This window comes from Notamacropus eugenii, chromosome 6 (genome assembly GCF_028372415.1).
Source record: "Notamacropus eugenii isolate mMacEug1 chromosome 6, mMacEug1.pri_v2, whole genome shotgun sequence".
Taxonomy (NCBI): domain Eukaryota; kingdom Metazoa; phylum Chordata; class Mammalia; order Diprotodontia; family Macropodidae; genus Notamacropus; species Notamacropus eugenii.
This window is the reverse complement of record NC_092877.1, coordinates 78,302,482-78,317,576: the sequence shown is the minus strand read 5'-3', so window position 1 is coordinate 78,317,576 and position 15,095 is coordinate 78,302,482. Positions and strand designations below refer to the sequence as shown.

Here is a 15,095-nt window from a genome sequence, read left to right as displayed (position 1 = left end):
AAGCTCTCCTAAGCAAAAGAATGGACTTAATCTCTCTATTTCAGTTTCCATTTTTGCCAAGTTGGGATAATGATAACAATAATTATACTGAAACCTAACATTTATCCTGGGCAACTAGGTGGTGCAGTGGCTAGAGTGCTGGGTCTGGAGTCAGGAAGATGTGAGTTCAAATCCAGTCTCAGACACTTACCAGTTGTGTGACCCTAGGTAAATCACTTAACTCTGTTTGCCTCAGTTTCCTTCTCTGTAAAATGAGCTGGAGAAGAAAATGCAAACCACTTCAGTATTTCTGCAAATGAAACCCCAAATTGGGTTGTGTAGAGTCAGACACAACTTAAACAACTGAACAATAACAACCAAAATGTTTGTTTAGGGCTTTAAGGTTTGGAAAGTGCTAGATAGGTATTATCTCACCTGCTGCAGGAGCTGGTTGTAAGCCTCAAATGCCATAATGTACATAAAGTTCTTGCTATCTAAACATCATTATTGATATCTAAATATCATTATTATTTTGCCCAAACCTTCTTTTAGGGAACTTTCCTTATCAAAACTCCTTCCACCAATGCAGATTATAGCTTACTCATATGAAAGCATATTAGAACCTCATTTTTAATTCAACTGAAAATATTCAGAATTAAATATTTCTCCCTTTTAAAGTTCTTTGCAGATCTTCCTACAGAAGAAAATCTAATCAATACTTCATTAAATTTCTCAGAAATCAATGCTTTCCACTAAAATCCTCCCCATCCCCATGCCAAACCCCTTTCTTTAAGGAAAGTATGTAAAAAGAGTCAAGAAAGAAAGCTAAGGTCCTGGATGTCACCAAGTCAGTCAACAAAACATATAATAAGTATTTGCTCTGTGCCAGGCACTGAACTAAGCATTGTGGATGCAGACATTGCCCTCATGGAGCCCCCATTCTAACGAAGGAGACAACAAGCAAATAACTGGATACATATAAATTATACTTCCTGTCTCCTTAAGATCATTGCTTTTTCCCTTCCTGCTGCAGTGGATACAGAGCTGGACCTGGAGTCAAAAAGACATCATCCTGAGTTCACTCTCTTTATGATCCTGGGACAATCACTTAACCCTCTTTGCTTCTATTTCCTCATCTATAAAATGAGATGGAGAAGGAAATGGCAAACCACTCCTGTATCTTTGCTGAGAAAGTCTCAAGTGGGATCAAATATGACTAAAAAGGCGACTCAACAACAAAGGAAGAGAGAGGTCTCGAGATTAATTCAGTTGAGAAAAGAGCCCTTGAGGAGAGTAAGTGGTCAAAAAGGGAGAGACTGGGCAATTTTAGGAAAATGATTCTCCAGGAGTGCTCCCAAAAGATTAAGTAATTATTATTCTATTGGATGAAGTGAAATATTAACCTTGAGTTGAATAACTATGTTTTATTACATTATGAAATTTTCCTTGTTTGAGATTCCTATATCAGTTACTTCAAAATGTCTCATGTGAAAGACATGTCTGAGAACTAGAGTACTTATTGACATTTTTCTCCTACTCTAGACAATGCTTGAATTTATATGAATGACAAATTAAATAAAAATTGTTTCTTGAAATGTGGTATTTAAAATATGTAGCTAGAAGGGAAGCCTACCCTTCAGAAAAGCAAGCAGCTAAGCCCTTAAGCCCAGTGAAAGTCAGCAGTAAGACCAAGAGCACCAGAACAAAAAGTTTGTGACAGTGCAAGACCAGAGCCCAACTCTCACATAAAAACACTAAATCATAAAAAAGGCAGAAAAAATAAGAGAAAAAAAAAAGCTTGACTATAGAAATTTACCATGGTGATAGGAAGGATTAAGGCATAAACTTAGAAGAGAACAATAGTGTCAAAATGGCTATATGTGAAGACTCAGAGAAAAATGTAATTTGGTCTCAGGACCAAAAAAGAACTCCTAGAAGAGTTTAAAAAATTTTTTAAAGCAAATTAGAGAAATAGAAGAAAAATTGCTATAAGAAATGAGAATAATGCAGGAGAATCATGCAAAAAGAGTCAATAGCATGGGAAAATACATACAAAAATTTACCAAGGAAAATAACTCCCTAAAAAATAGAATTGGCCAAATGGAAGAGGAAGCACAAAAACTCACTGTAGAAAATAGTTCCTTAAAAACTAGAATTGAACAAGTGGAAAATAATAACTCTATAAGAAATCACGATATGATAAAAAACAATTTTTAAAAAGTTAAAAAAAGACGAAAATGTGAAATTTTTCATTGGAAAAACAATTGACCTAGAAAATAAATCCAACAGAGAAAATATGAGAATTATTGGACTATCTGGAAGTCATGATTTAAAAAAAAAAAAGCCTGGGCAACATCTTTCAAGATGTTGTAAAGAACAAAAGAAAACTGCCCTGATATATTAGACCCACAGGGTAAAATAGAAATTGAAAGAATCCTCTGATCACTACCTGAAAACTCCTAGGAATATCAATAGCCAAATTTCAGAACTCCCAGGTCAAGGAGAGAATACTGAAAGCAGCCAAAAAGAAACAATTCAAGTATAATGGAACTACAGTCAAGATTACACAGGATTTGAAAGTTTCCACATTAAAGAACTGGAGGACTTAGACTATGATATACAAGAAGGCAAAGGAGTTTGGATTATAACCAATAATTTCCTACCCAGCAAAAGTGAATATAATTTTTTAGGAGGGAAATGGATATTTGATGAAATAGAGGACTTTCAAACATTTCTAATTAAAAGACTAGAGTTGAATAAAAAAATTTGATCTCCAAATACAAGACTCAAAGGAAACATAAAAAAGGTAAAAATGAAACAACAAAAAAAGAGAAAATAGAAATTCATTAAGATTAAACTTAATATTTCTATATGGCAAGATAATATTTGTAACTCTTAACAACTTTATTACTACAGGACAATTAGAAGGAGTACATGTAGACAAAGAGTGTGGATATAAGGTGACTGTGATGGGATGATACTCCAAAAAAAATAAACAAAAAAGTAAGAAAAAAAATTGCACTGGAATAAGAAGTGGGGAGATTGAATGGAGTAAATCATTATACATAAAAAAGCATGAAAGAGCTATTATAATGGACAGGAAGATGAGGGTTTAATGGGCAAAGGTTAAACCTTACTCTCATCAAAACTGACTCAAAGAGGGAATAACATACACATTCAGTTGGATAGAGAAATCTATTTTACCCTATAAGGAAGTAAAAAAGGACAATGATAACAGAAGGAGGAGGGAGGACTGATAAAAAGGAGGGTATATTAGGGAAGGCAGTCATCAGAAGTAAAGCACTTGTGAAGAGGGAAAGGATGGGATATAAGAGAGAAGGGGAATAAACAAGTGAAAAATAGCATACAGGGAAATACACAGTTAGTTATAATAACTATAAATGTGAACGGGATGCACATACCCACAAAATGGAAGTGGATAGGAGAATGGATTAAAAACCAAAATCCTACAATATGTTGTTTACAAGAAATACACTTGAAACAGAAAGATACATGCAGGTAAAGGTAAAGGACTGAAGCAGAATCTATTGTCTTTTAGCTGAAGCAAAGAAAGCAGGGGTAGCAATAATGATATCAGACAAAGCAAAAACAAAAATAGATCTAATTAAAAGAGATAAAGAAGGACGCTATATCATGCTGAAAGGTACCATAGACAATGAAGTCACATCAATATTAAACATATAGGCACCAAATGGTATAGCATGGAAATTTTTGAAGGAAAGGTTGAATGAGTTACAGGACTAGTGGGGGACCTCAACTTTCCCCTCTCAGAACTTAGATAAATCTAACCAAAAAATAAGCAAGAAAGAAGTTAAGGAAGTGAATAAAATTCTGGAAAAGTTAGATATGATAAATCTCTGGAGAAAACTAAATGGCAATAGAAAGGAATATACCTTTTTTGTCAGCAGTACATGGCATCTACACAAAAATTGACCATACATTAGAACATAAAAACCTCACAGTCAAATGCAGAAAAGCAGAAATATTAAGTGCATCCTTTTCAAATCACAATGCAAAAAAAAATTACATTCAACAATGGACAATGGAAAGAGAGATTAAAATGTAGCTGGAAATTAAATAGTCAAATCCTAAAAAACAAGTGGGTCAAAGAGTAAATCATAGAAACAACTGATAATTTCATTAAAGAAAATGACAACATACCAAAATTTATGGGATGCAGCCAAAGTGGTACTTAGTGGAAATTTTACATCTCCAATTGATTAATAAAATAGAAAAAAAAAAAAGCAGATCAATGGATTGGGCATTCAACTAAAAAAACTAGAAAAAGAATAAATTCAACTCAATTAAATACCAGAATGGAAATCCTGAAAATTAAAGGAGAGATTAATAAAACCGAAAGTAAAAAAGCCATTGGATTAAAAAATAAAACCAGAATCTGATTTTCTGAGAAAAAAACAATAAAACAGATAAACCATTGGTTAATTTGATTTAAAAAAAGAAAACCAAATTACTAGTATCAAAAATAAAAGGGGTGAATTTACCACTAATGAAGAGGAAATTAAGATAAATGTTAGGCTCTATTTTGTCCAATTATATATGACAATAAATTTGACAATCTAAAGGAAATGAATGAATATATACAAAAATGTAAATTACCCAGATTAATGGAAGAAGAAAATACTTAAATAATCTAGTCTTAGAAAAAGAAACTGAACAAGCCATCAATGAACATCCTAAGAAATATGTCCCCAGGACCAAATGGATTCATAAACAAATTCTACCAGACATTTAAAGAACAATTAATCCCAATACTCTATAAACTATTTGGAAAAATAGGTGGAGTCCTACCAAATTCCTTTTGACACAAATATGATGCTGATATCCAAAACAGAGAAAGAAAATTAAACGATCAATTTCCCTAATGAATATTGATACAAAATTTTTAAATAAAATACTAGCAGAGAGATTATAGTAATATATGACAAGGATCATACACTATGACCAGGTGGGATTTACACCAAGAAGGCAGGGCTGTTTCAATACTAGGAAAATTATTAACATAACTGACCATATTAATAGCCAACAAAAATTATATGAGTATACCAATGGATGCAGAGAAAACCTTTGACAAAATACTGCACCCATTTCTATTAAAACACTAGAGAGTATAGGAATGAATGGAGATTACCTTAAAATAATAATTATATATATAAAATATATAGGTATATATGTATGTATGTATACATATGTATATATGTGTATGTGTGTGTATGTGTATATATATATATATATATGTGTGTGTGTGTGTATATATATATATATAAAATCACCAACAAGCATTATCTGTAATGGAGATAAGCCTTCCCAATGCAAAACAAGGATGGTCATTATCATCTCTACTATTTAACAATGTACTAGAAATGTTAGCAATAACAATAAGAAAAGAAGAAACTTAAAGGAATTAGAATAGGCAATGAGGAAACAAAAGTATCACTCTTTGCAAATGATATGATGTTATGCTTCAAAAAATTCTAGAAAATCAACTAAAAACCTATTGCAATTATTAACAACTTTAGCAAAGTTGCAGGATACAAAACAAACCCAAGTAAATCATCAGCATTTTTATATATGACCAACAAAGTCCAGCAGCAACAGATAGAGAAATTTCATTTAAAATAACTGAAGACAACATAAAATTCTTAGGAATCTACCTGCCAAGATAAACACAGGAACTATATAAATACAACTATAAAGTACTTTTCACACAAATAAAGTCAGATCTAAACAATTTGAAAACTATTAATTGCTTGTGGATAGATCAAGCCAATATAATAAAAATGAAAATTCTACCTAAATTAATTAATTATTCAGTACCATACCTATCAATCTATCAAAAAATTATTTGATAGAGCTAGAAAGAATAATAATAAAATTCATCTGAAAGAACAAAAGCTCAAGAATATTAAAGGAGTCAATAAAAAAATGCAACAGAAGATGATATAGCCTTACCAGATCTCAAACTGTATTATAAAGAGGTAATTATCAAAACAATCTGGTACTGGCTAAGAAATAGAGTGGTGGATAAGTAGAATAGATTAGGTACAAATTCCATTGTAGTAAGTGACTACAGCAATCTAGTATATGATAAACCTAAAGATTCAAGCTTTTGGAACAAAAACTGCTGGGGAAATTGGAAAACAGTAAGGCAAAAACTCTGTCTAGACCAACATCTCATACCACATAGCAAGACAAGCTAAAATGAGTACATGATTTACACATAAAGGGTGTCACCATAAGCAAATTAAGGAAGCATGGAATATTTTATCTGTCACATTTATGGATAAAGGAAGTATTTAGGAGCAAAGAAGATACAGAGAGCAATACAAAATGTAAAATAAGTCATTTTGATTATAAAAAAATCACAAAGTTTTTGCGCAAACAAAAACAATGCAATCAAAATTGTAAGGAAAGCAGAAAACTGGGGGAAACCTTTGCAACAAGTATCTCTGATAAAGGCCACCTTTCTCAAATATATAGAGAACGGAGGGGGCAGAGTCAAGATAGCATAGTAAAAGCAGGTACTAGCTACAGCATTCTCTCCAAACCTAGTCAAACACCTGTAAAAAATGACTGTAAACAAATTTCAGAGCTACAGAACCCAAGAATGATTGAGTAAAGCAAATCTCCAGCCCAAGACAGCCTGGAAGGTCAATGGAAAACATCTATCACACCATGCTGAGAGCAGAGTGCAGTCCAACATGGGCTGCACTGGCACAGGTGGGACCTAAGCAGGCCTGGGGGGACTGAATCTCTAGCACCTGTGGTGGTTTCCAGATTTCATGAACCCAAAACCCCAAGGACAAATTGGAAGGTCAGTGGGAAAAAAGCCACGAAGAGGGTGGAGGAGCTGTGGGTAGCTGCAGCAGGGGCAGTGGCAGTGACAGGGGCTACATCTAGAGCTCTAGGCTCACAAAATGTGGTACAATCAAGCAGCTGACAGTACAGATCCCCATTCCCACTGGAAGCAGAGAACTAAGTCAATTTTATAAAAACACAAGTCATTCCCCAATTAATAGATGGTCAAAGGTTATGAACAAGTAGTTTTCGGAAGAAGAAATCAAAGCTATCTATAGTGATATGTAAAAAAGTGCTCCAAATTACTATTTATCAGGGGAATGCAAATTAAAATAACTTGGAGTTACTACCTCACACCTATCAGAGTGGCTAATATGACAAAAAGGGAAAATGTTAGATGTTTGAGGGGATGTGGGACAACTGAGACACTAACGTACTGTTGGTGGAGTTGTGAACTGATCCAACCATTCTGGAGAGCAGTTTGGAAATATGCCCAAAGAACTATAAAACAGTAATCCAGGAATACCATGGCTATATCGCCAAGACATCCAAAAGAAGGAAAGGAGAAAGGACTTATAGCAACTTTTTTTTTTTTGTAGTGGCTAAGAAGTGGAAACCAAAGGGATGCCCATCAATTGGCAGTTGGTTAAACAAGCTGTGGTACATGATTGTAATGGAATAATATTGTGCTATAAGAAATGACAATCAGGATGATTTCTGAAAAACCTGGAAAGACTGACATGAACTAATGCATAGTGAAGTGAACAGAACCAGGAGAACATTATACACAGTAACAGCAATATTGTTCAATGGAGAACTGTGAATATCTTAACTATTCTGAGAAATACAATGATCCAAGACAGGAGTGGGGGAACCTGCAGCCTCAAGGCCACATGTGGCCTTCTATGTCCTTGGATGCAGCCTTTTGACTGAGTCCAAGTTTTATAGAACAAATCTTTTTATTAAAGGGATTTGTTCTATTAAGTTTTAATTCAGTCAAAAGGCTACATATAACCTCAAGGTCACAGGTTCTCCACCCCTGATCCAAGACAATCCCAAAGGGATAAAGTTGAAGCATACTACTGTAGTAGCAACCACACTAGTACACAGGTTGGGCTGCTAGCACAGTTCTTTGATCTGTTCTTCTAAAGGAAAGACAGTTTTAAACGGGTTAACAATCTTACTTTAATTAAGAAAGTAGAAAGAAGTGAGTATAAAAAATACAAGCAGAGAAATTAACACAGAGATTCAACAAACAGGGCTCCAACTGTCTGAACAAAGTAATACAACCACCTACATATACCACCAGAGTGGGAGAGCACCAGCATCTGAGTAACTGGGGGGGTTCTTAACAAATGGCTACCCAGAGTCCAGTTCAGGTCCAGGGAATCAAAATTCCAAAAATCAAAAGTCCTTCTCATTAGCCAGCAAAAGCAAAATGCCAGCCTCCCAGAATATATAACAAAGACTCAGGCCCTGGTTGGTTCAGAGCCAGAAGGCATGAAACCTATGTGACTCAGCACAGCTGTGAATAATCAGGGTTCAAAGGCGATTAATCCTTCAGATGTTTACAATTTAGCCTGAGCCTGAGAAGCTGAAATCCAGGAAAAAAAAATTTCTCTTTGCTTACACTTATAACTATGCAGCTGATATCTATTGAATACAGACCAAAACATAGTATTTTCACTTTCTTTCATTTTTTCTTTTATTCATGTCATCTTGTACAAAATTACTAACACAGAAATGGTTTACATAATTGCACATTTATACAAGCTAGATCGATTGCTTACCATCTCAGAGATTGGGGAGGGGATGGAGGGATAGAATTTGGAATTCAAAAGTATAAATAAAAATGATAAAAATAATTGAAACAAAAAAATGTGTAGCTAAATAGGTGTCTTTTACACCTGTAATTTATAGTGTTAGAGATTTGTCTGGGGGAAACTAGGAGTTTAAGTAGCTTGCCCATAGTTGCATCACTAATATGTAGCAGAGGGAAGGTGTCAGTCAGTAAACATTTATTAAGGACCTGCTATGTTCCAGGCACTATGCCAAATACTTGGATTCAAAGAAAACCAAAAGACAGCTAATGAACTAATTATTATTATTATTGTAATTCAGAATTCTTGTTAGAAATACAAGCAGCCCAGCATAGTGAATGGACTTGCAGTAAGATCTGAGTTAAAATCTTGCTTCTGACATTTATTACCTGGTGACTTTGGGCAAGGCACTTAAACTTTGTATACACCTCAGACAAGTCCCTGGGATTTAACTCCTAAATAAAGGGATTGATGGAGAGTGTGTCCCCACTCTCACTATTTCTGACTATCTTATTCAGGACCTAAAAATCAAAAAGCTTGTGCCCCATGGAAGAAATGTGGCCCCTCAAGAAGGATATTTCAATGGTTTTGTAATCATTTGTAGCTGTCAGTGGGGTCATGCCCGTGAAGGATTAGGAGCTGACCTCAGGAATGTCAGAGAGGCATCTCCTTTTCTTCATATCCTCTAGAATTTCTGGTTCCTTGCACATACTAGGCCCCTGATACTAATTTGTTGACATGATTCACTGTAAACAGAAGTTGCAGGATCTGACACCTCACCACATATATACACCCAAACACACAGGGCATCAAGCTAGCATATTGTGCAGTGTTTTAAAGCCAGCATCTTCTTGCTCATTTAATTAAAAAGTTAAACTAGGAAACAAGCCAAAGGCAGTTTCATCCCAACTGGTGCAGGCCACAGACTGGGATGGGTGAACTGCTAAGACATCATTGCACCATTTCCTAAGGAACATTCAGTTTCACACCAGGAATGAGCTGTTGGGTAGGAAGCAGTCAACAAGGCCCCTGGTTTTCCACCAGCTGTCTCTGACCAGTACACAATTAAGCTGTTCATCAGCTACTCTCTCTCCTTGTCTGTCTCTAGCTTGAAGCAAGAAGATCTGAATGAATCTCATCAAAGAAAAACTGGGAGCAGTGACTCTTCCCCTACAGATATTTAAATCAGTTTTTGCTTTGCAAATGACACAACAGCAAAAAACATCCTAGAGGGACAATCAGCTATACTTTAAAAAGAAGAGAAAAAAAGGAACAGAATGACATTTAAAAATGAAAATAGCCCAGGATAGTCTCTAAACACTTATGATCTAGAGTCACCAGACCACTGACAGACTCAAGAACCTTTCTGATAGCAATAAAATAGCAACGCTCAAGCAAAAGCTGGAGTAGGCAACCCACAAGGGTAAATGTCCCTATCACATAGTGAACACCCACTGATATGGTAACACCTAAGGTGTTAGTAAATGATGATTGCACCAAGAACCTAAGACCACCTTCCTACTGTCGCCTAGCTGTGTTATACCATAGTACAGCTGCCTGAAGTGGGAGAGGAAAAAGATGTAAAGAACAAGGGGGAAGACGCTGATTGAGTTAATAGTAAAAGGTAAGAACACTGTAAAACCTTCTGCCTCTGCATGAAAATACATGGATTGTCCCAAGAGTCTAACAAGTTACAAGGTATCTGGACTCATGAGAAAACTCTCAAGTAGAAGTATATGATATTTCTTTATTAGGAATACTGGACCATGCTACAAGTTCACTTTAATAAACATCCATACACCAGTTAGGGCTTTGATCCCAGGCTGCTTTTGTACAAAGAGTAATAACTAAATGAAAACTTATATCTGCTCTAATTTTTCTAGGAGACCCTTTCACTCTCCTGGTAGCTTCCTTCTTGTGGGATTCAGTCCTGGCTCTTCCAATAACTCATCACTGAGTGACCTCAGAAAAGTTCTTTCAAGTCTCTGGACCTCAGTTTGTTTATCTGTGGAATCAGAGAGATGGACTAGATGATCCTTCAACACTAACATGTTAAATAATCAGTCTGGGACTCTTAAGTTATAATCTCATGAATTTTCTTTCTTTTTTAATTATATATTCCTTTAACCCCAAACACTTTCCTCAACTCCTGTGACAGTAAATGATACAATCTCTTTTTCTCCCCCATTTTCCCAAGGACATGCTTTTTATCTAGAACACTCAGATTCAGCTCCAACTAACTGGCAATTCTTAAATTCCCTTTAAGAATTGTTGACACAATCCATTCTACAGAGTTCTAGAAATGTTTCCATCAATGCACCAGTGCTGTTATAAGTATCAAAATATGATTAAAACATTCCTTTTCCAAGTGAAAAGATTTTCAGGAGAGACAGCCTAGTACCAAAGTACTACTGATGGGGTGCTTGGTTGAATGTACTTGGGCCTCAATTCTAAAATCACATTTCTCCCTACCCTCAAAATACTATCTCAGGTAGTTTCTCCCTCAGGGACACAGCCTGCCCTAGCAACAACTGTTATCTCCCTTCCTGCTATAGGAGCCGCCTGCATCTATAGAACTCATTAGTCTGAACCAGCTGTGTACTGAACTGGCTGTGTACTGGGTCACAACGACATTTACTACTCACTGACGAATCAAATGTATTCTAGACTTAGACATACCTATATTCCCTTACATTAATCTTGTCTAACAAGACATTAATGAGAGAAGCCTGGTTTTTCCTGGTCAGCCCTGACCGTTGGTTGAGTTAGTGATGTTTCAGTTCTAAGACCACACCTCCAGGTAGCCACTGGCCGCTCCTTTGGACTATGTCCCAATGAATTTTGGGTAAAATACCTGCACAGTAGACACTAAAAGTGCATGTTCCTTTAAGAACTGACCACTCCTTAACCACTCCCTAATCCCACCCCAAAACACCTAGTTAACATATTTGGCACAAGTGATACTATAGAATATCCTATAGAAACTTTCCCTGTACCCCTTTAAGGTTGCAGGTTCCCTAAGAACTCTTGCCCACTGAAAAGCGTAATCAATCTTTACCTTGACTTCAACAATGCTTGAGTCTGTGAATTCTTCTCCAGATGACCTGCCCCCTGGTACCCTGGTCTTTGTGAGAGTATCACATCTCCCTTCCAGCCCTCATCACTACCAAGAAGAGTTTGGGGTACTGAGGGCCAATAGGTGAAATATAAAGGATTTCCCAGTAATTTTTGATCCTGCTCTGCCAGGAATGTCTGAGACACTTTGTTCTGAGGTCACTGTTATCCCACACCAATCGTTCTTTATCCAAGTACAGAAGAAAATTTTCCAGAGTTGCCTCTGGCTATTGCTCAAAGCAGAAACCAATTCTGATGTTTCAAGAATTACACAAGGGTGCAAAAGGCAATCTCCTCCACCACAGTTTCCAGGAATTGATACAATAAAGAGCATTAAAAAAAAAAAAAGTCAGCTTGGCCTTGTGATAAGACAGGGGGGAAAAAATCCTCATTTTTCTTCACCAGAAGGTCTTTCATCTTCTTTTTCTGCCTTCCCATTCCCCAACCAGGTAACCCCATTTTCCTCCCCTGAAATAAAAAAATAAAGAAACAGAAAATCCTTAATGTCATAGAGAATTAGAAACATTGCACAAATGTTTCCTTGGCTTTAAAATACTGACATTCTGCACAAAGAAAGCCAGAAAAAAGATATGGGTAAAGACAGAGATAACTTGTCCCGAGTTATATGATAACAACTGACATTTATATAGCACTTCGTAAAGCTTTACATACACCCCATCTCACAACATTGAAATAGAAGTACTAGAGATACTATCACACCATTTTGCAGATAAGGAAAATGAAGTTAAAGGACTCAGTCATGCATGGGTCAGAGGCAAGATTTGAATCTAAATCTTCCTTACTCCAAGATCACTCTCTATCCACACACTTCTCCAATACCATTGACCACTGTTACTCAGATTTAAGAATATAGTCATGAAATAGTCATTTAAAATGCTGCAATATACACAATGGGGTATGATAGGCAGTGCAAGAGTTGATAAATAATTAGAAGACTCATTCCAAGTTTTTCCATTGACTGGAGGTGAGTACAGCCAAGGCAATGCATGTTTGGTGTCTCCATTTCCTGTCTGACCAGTGGAAACAATGAAAAGATATTAGCTATTTGCCAGCCCCTGGAGATGTGGACAAGCAATGGGGTGAAAAGTGCCTGGAGGCAAGTTCTACATCTGTGCCAGGTCAGGGGGAAGAAAGTATCTATCAATTTATCTACCATCTATCTACACACACATATACACACACATTATATACATATATATATATATATATATATATATATATATATACACATAGATATATGGTGTGTATATGTATTGATAATGTTTAATATAAAATTTTGGAATAATCTCTTTGTTCTCTCTGAAGCAAACTCAGAGAATGCCTCTTCCTATGTCAGCAAAAGCCAGCCAAGGCTGACTCTACATTCCTTAGGAGACCTTTAACCTAAGACACTATCTTGAATAATGGGACTTTCCTTTATATCTTATTATCTGTAGACACATACTATGTTATGGCATATTAGTGGTAAAGAAAATAGACATCTTAGGTCGTAATTTCAATTGAAACTTTGCTTACCCTTTCCTGTGTCAGCTATTTCGAGTACCTGTTTAGGACAGGAAGCCTGGTGGGATTTTCTTATTGTATGTTACAGAGACTATATGTTTACACAGCCTGGAATCGCAAGGCCCAACTGACATTGCTTTGTTAATTGTCCTGTCTTACTGAATTTATGGTTTGCTTAATTAGGAGAGTTTCTTTCTCATGGCAAAATGTATATAAGCCAGAAGATTTCTGCACTGGGTAGCCAGAACATTTCTGGCTCCATAATGCATTATGTTACCGTTGTCTTTAATAGGGAATTGATCAATTAATTAATTAAATCATAAAATGTATGCATTTAGCCTGTTGCCTTTTTTCTTAACAAGTTTTCAGGTCAACAGTTAATATGTACGTATATATCCATATGTACATGTATATATATATGTATGTGTGATATATATATATAGATATATAGATATATATATATGGTACACACACACACACACACTACTCCAAGTTCATCTTCTCTGTGGCAGCAGTCTTGACAACTTTATGCCCCTTTTCAATTCTGGAACCATGATGAAATCAACTCTGTTCTTGATCCTCAAAGGGATGTGTTATTCTACTCCTCTATTACTTCCCAGTGCAGCTAGGTGGTGCAGTGTATAGAGTGCCAGGCCTGGAGTCAGAAAGACTCTTCTTCCTGAGTTCAAATCTACCCTAGACAAGTCATTTAACTCTACCTCAGTTTCCCGATCTGTAAAATGAGCTGGAGAAGGAAATGGAAAGTACTCCAGTATCTTTGTCAAGAAAACCCTAAATGGGGTCATGAAGAGTTGGACACAACTGAAAAGGACTGAACAACAACAACAAATGGTTTCCCACTCAACATCCTTGTGTGTTGTCTCTCCTAATTATAATATAAGCTTCTTGGGGGCAGGGGCTGTCTTTGCTTTTGTATTGGCATCACCGGTGCTTAGTTCAGTGGTTAGCACATATTAAGCATTAATATATGCATTTTTATTCATTCATTTCCTCTGTCTTTGTTCTTTCAATGCCCAAATTTAAGGGGGTGGGAGTGGGGGGAGGAGGAGGGAATAGTCCAAGTGGTTAAAAATTCTTCCTGTCCACTTTTCAACCCCTAACAAACTACTTTGATCTCCATCATCATATTTTAATTAAAAACAAACTGAAAGACAGAGTCAACATCTTATCATTCTAATTCACAGCTTAGCAGGCTCATAGAATTATAGAATCACAAAGATTGAAAACATTTCTAAGGTCATCTAGTCTGATCTATACTGGAACAGGAATCCCCTCTATAGCACTCCTGACAAGTGGGAGTCCAATCTCAGTTAAAGACTTCCAGTGATGAACAACTCACTGTCTTCTGAGGCAGCTTATTCTACTGTAGGGACAGCTCTATTTTTTAGGATGTGTTTTCTTCTAATTGAGTCAAAATCTTCCTCCCTGAAACTTTTCCCTGATTGTCTTGGATCTGGAGTCAAGTAAAACACATTATAATTTTGAACATGTTATGACTTAGAAATAGACATTTATGAGTCCTTGGAGAGTGAAGACTCAAATGTATGGTATCTAAATGCCTCTCTCTGGTGCCAAAGAACCATTCCAGGAGAAACTTGGTTCACCTTGTAAACTTGCCCTTGGTATGCATGCAAGGTAGATGTTCTCTAAGAAGACCTTTGCTGATAATGGGTAAAAAAGCCCCTCAACACTTGAGGACCTGTGGGTGTTAGCAATGGTCTCAAGAGAATTCTCCAGGAAAGCCTACCACAAAGAGATGCACAGTTCCCCCCAGACCAGAGAGGTATAAATAGTCCTTCC

The 15,095-nt window shown here is 36.2% G+C and overlaps 1 long non-coding RNA gene across 1 annotated transcript in view; it reads right to left on the bottom strand.

Annotated features, from left to right (window-relative positions):
- The window catches only part of LOC140511348 (uncharacterized), a 59,819-nt gene extending 46,904 nt beyond the window's left edge, over positions 1 to 12,915 (bottom strand). The window contains exon 1 of the long non-coding RNA XR_011969508.1: positions 11,695 to 12,915. This is a non-coding gene — a long non-coding RNA (uncharacterized lncRNA). The remainder of the gene's footprint in view (positions 1 to 11,694) is intronic.
- Between the last annotated feature and the right edge of the window lie 2,180 nt (positions 12,916 to 15,095).